General features: G+C 47.6%; 1 long non-coding RNA gene across 2 annotated transcripts; it reads right to left on the bottom strand.

The window, feature by feature from the left end:
* Positions 1-705: 705 nt before the first annotated feature.
* Positions 706-3,858, bottom strand: LOC119294162. Of its 2 annotated transcripts, none has more exons than XR_005143361.1 (2): positions 3,348-3,858; positions 706-1,212 (listed from the first exon to the last, which is right to left on the bottom strand). It is a non-coding gene; the product is annotated as an uncharacterized LOC119294162 (long non-coding RNA). The 2 variants fall into 2 exon arrangements; XR_005143360.1 differs by having other exon boundaries at positions 706-1,209.
* Between the last annotated feature and the right edge of the window lie 414 nt (positions 3,859-4,272).

Genomic DNA, 4,272 nt, shown 5'->3' with positions numbered 1-4,272 from the left:
CTACCCCATTTGCTCTTGAGCCACCGCCCCCCTTAGCTAAGGGCAAAGGGACAAGGAAGTCGCTAGGCTTAAGAGCCACCGTTGCCATAATAATTGGGACCGTTTTGATTATTATGGCGCTAATGTTTTGTGTTTACTACACTTATCCGCGTGGCAAGGCATACCAATCCCCTGCCACTAGTGAGGACTCGTCAATGGGTATGCTTCCAATGTTAATGAATACCATTATACTATTAAAAATAGAACATTCCAGTGCTAACATGTACATGCGTATACAGCTTCTGATGTGCAGATGCGGGAGATAGGGTGAAGGTTGTCGGACACGATTCTTCTGTAGAAGCAGAAACTCGTCGGACAGGATGCTGTGCACAAGGGACTGGAGATGTGGAGATGTTGCAAATAAAGTAGGGAAGAAACCTGGATGGCCAATGAGAATTCACTAATTCCATAGACATGTAACTCCCTGCATCAGTAAGAATTTCATCTGAGATGTAGTCATAAGAAAGTGGGCCATACTTCCATTATCTATCTAATATCTCGCATGTAACAAAGGAAACGTATATGTTAACCTCAGTCACATATGTAGTTATATGTTATGCAAGTAAAACCACTCACATTGACATTGTTGTTAGCAAGGTCCAAGAAGCAAAGCAAATGAGACAACATTAAAATATTAATAAAAATGCGGACGAACAACATTATAGGTTTAATGTTCAGGATGGAACATTGTGATCGAAGGAATGAGGATGTACGGATTATTGGAGTCATCTCTTTACAACAAGGTGGTGATATTACGCCTACAATGAGAAGGCACCACCTCGGAAAATAGAAATTGAATTCCTCAAAGTGCGATAGAAGGATCCAGTTATATAAGGTACATGACAATTGAATAACACAACAACTGCAGTAACATAGACAAAATCAAGTTCGACAACTCACTGAACGACGTGTGACACTCACGATAACTATTCATAATCTCTCCTGAAACAGAATTTAATACTCAGACATACTCCTATTTTCTGTAACAGCTTTGTGGGAGTCAACTTCCAGGCTTTGATCGCCTTGTGCAAAGAGCCAACCCAGAAACCTTGTCAATCAACCCAGCGGCGTGTCCTGGTTGCTGTCGAGTATCGAGTACAACCCTGGAGCAAGCTGAATTCATTTCTTCCTACATGTTCAGGGTATCTCTCCTGAAAGCATCCTCTTGAACTGCTAAAGTAAATAAGTTAGATATATAAACAACATGGAACCACTAATTTCAGAATTATTTCTACTGATTCTCCCACGAGTTAAGAACATGGTGCATAAGAAAGCAAGTAGGCACGAAATCTAGTATCAATTGCGAGATCAGGGAGATCATGTCAAAGCAGATGTACCATGACGAAGACAATGCAAATAGATCAGAGGCATGAGTAGTACAACCGGTTGAAAAATGTCTGACCACATGTAGCATGGTAAGGTAAAAAAAAACTGCATCAGATCATCATTACATTACATAGTGAGGTGTAGACAGCCAATAACGTTAAACTAGTTTGTCATTGTCAATCTTAATCACTTCAGAGTATCATCAACTCAATACCGATAGCTATCTTCATACTCTAAACTCTGAAGACATAAGAATATAACCTCAAGCAAGAGTTGGTCAACAAACATTAGGCCACTTAGTTAGTGTAGAATTACTGTTCACATAGATGCACAGCACCCGTCTGTAGTTCTCTCATAAATCAGAGGAGTTAATTGCAAAAAACCACCACATTTGAGGCATCGTTTGCAGAAAACCACCAGGTCACTAATTTTTTATAAAAATCACCGTGGATTCAGTAAACATTTTGCAAATAGCACTGATCGGGTGATTTGGCTCGTTTGATCACTTTCTGACAAGTGGAACCAGATTGTAAGGAGCTGACTTAGCAAAAAATTTACACACACACCCCTGGATCTGAAAAAGAAAAGCAATCGACCCCCCGCGCGCGCGCGTAGGCGGACCTCGCGGCCTGGAGTTCGTCCCCGACCTCGCCAAGGCCGCCGCTGCGCCATCTGGGCCGGAGTCGCCTGGGTGTGCGCGCGCAGGACTAGCAGGCTGCGTCCCCATTTGCTCGGCCAGCGAGCGCGGTGGCCAGTGGCGAGCAGCGGTACGGGGAGCAGGAGGTAGCAGTCAGCAGCAGGCAAGCGCAGCGGAGGAGCGGCCGGGTGCAGGCGGTATGCGGGCGGCAGCGGCAGGCGAGGTAGGAGGAGGCGCGAAGGCGCGTGCAGTAGCGGGCGCCGTCTTGGTGGCCGGCCTTGCTTGAAGCTGACACCTGAAGGTTGCTCGGCCATGGCCTCGGCCTGCTCCCGTGCATGCACAAGAGGCGGGAGGCGGCCATGCTTGGAGCCCGACGGCGGCCGTGATTGGAGCCAAGGTGGTCCGACCAATTGGAGGAGGAGATCGGCCGTGGCAGCGCGGCAGCGCCATGGTTGCCGCCCCCACCGGCTCCCGTTGTCGTCGTCGGTTGCCTCCTCCCGATTGGATCGGACGGAGGGGGTTGATTGCTTTTTAATTTTAGATCCAAGGGTGTGTATGTAAATTTTTTGCTAAGTCATCTTCTTACAATCCGGTCCCACTTGTCGGAAAGTGATCAAACGGGCCAAATCACCTGATCAGTGCTATTTGCAAAATGTTTACCGAATCCGCGGTGATTTTTGCAAAAAATTAGTGACCTGGTGGTTTTTCGCAAGCGATGCCCCAAATGTGGTGGTTTTTTGCAATTAACTCTAAATCAGAGAATTGGGCAGTGCCACACACACAACTATGGCAGAATTCATCTTTAGCCGTAAGGAAAAGCAATGCCGTCTTGGGCAGAACTGCTATGCTCCTGGTTAAATAAACTGCACTAATTGACTTAACACTAGGAATGCACCCAAGGTAAAAGACTTGGTCAACAAACCAAGCAACTAGGCATCAAGGACACATCACAAACTCATGAACTGCTCATATGCAGAACACATATGCACCGCACCTACACATGGTTAGTGCAGAAATACTATTCACAAAGATGCACAGCAGCTGCACGGCTACACCAATCAAATTGTGCACATGGGTGCTATGGGAGCACACATGTATACTAAAATACTAAATCATCAGGGAATAAACCATTTACACAGATCAGATGCATCAGAAGAAAAATACTAATAATCATGTTTAGGTATATAGCAACAGTTGCATGGTTTACGGGTAACCAGGTATAGTAGAAAGACTATGTTTAACTGGAAAACTATTATAGTTAGCAGGCGAACATCAACTAAATCCTGTTGAACAGTAGAAGAGGTAGCAGATTATACAGAGAAGAGTAGGAGGACCAGGAACTCACATTTGACGGTTGTAGCCGAGGTTGAACGACACCGCCGCTGCGGTCTGCCTTCGTCACTCGGCGACGGTGAAGTGCTCGACGGAGGCGCCTCCTATCCGAAGCACGGGAGGCCATGGCCGGCGACCGCCGCGTCGCCGAGGCCGTCGCCCTCGAACCAGAGGCGTGAGGACGAATACCAGGAGGCGCAGCCGCGTGGGGAGTGCGGATTATGTAGGTGAAGAGCAGCCGAATGCGCGGGTGCTGTGCCGGCGTCCACGGCGACGCCACGCGCCGGGGACCGCACGAATAGGGTTAACCGCGAGCGCCAAAGGAAGAGGCGAGCTGCGATTCAGACGGCCGAAGTAATAGAGGGGAGGCGCAGGAGCACGGGGAGGTGTTGGATGGCGACGGAGGCCGCCGGAATTGGCCGGAATCGACAGGCGGCGACGACGGCGATTTGGGGGTCGCGTGAGAGGGATTGTTTTTTTCGTTTTTCATTTTTGAGGTTTTCTTTTCGAGGGTGAAGACCTGGCCGAATAGGCCGGAATGGCCCGGCCTGGCCTAAACGGACCAGGCACGGCACGCCAAATACGCTGGCCGTGCCGGCCTGGCCGACTGGCACATTAAGCCCACCAGCCCACTTGATTTTGGGCTGTTTTGATCTATCGTTGTTGTTGTTTGGGCGAAATCACAGGAGTACTCGTTGCAAAGATCATTTCAACTCTCCAGATTGTGACAACTGAAAATTTTCCTTTTTTTTAGATTCACTTATTTAAAACGTTTTATCTCTTAAACCGTACGTCCAAATCTCAAACCGCTTTAACCCTTGGATTCTTCACGTCGAGATCTTCAAATCTAGATCCCATGTTGATAGGTTTTGACGGACTTTTTTTCACGAAAAAAACCGAATAAAAAAAGGATAAAAAACCGAACCGGGAGCACGGGT

The sequence above is a fragment of the Triticum dicoccoides genome, chromosome 4B (genome assembly GCF_002162155.2).
Source record: "Triticum dicoccoides isolate Atlit2015 ecotype Zavitan chromosome 4B, WEW_v2.0, whole genome shotgun sequence".
Lineage (NCBI taxonomy): Eukaryota > Viridiplantae > Streptophyta > Magnoliopsida > Poales > Poaceae > Triticum > Triticum dicoccoides.
This window is presented reverse-complemented; position numbering and strand designations above follow the sequence as displayed.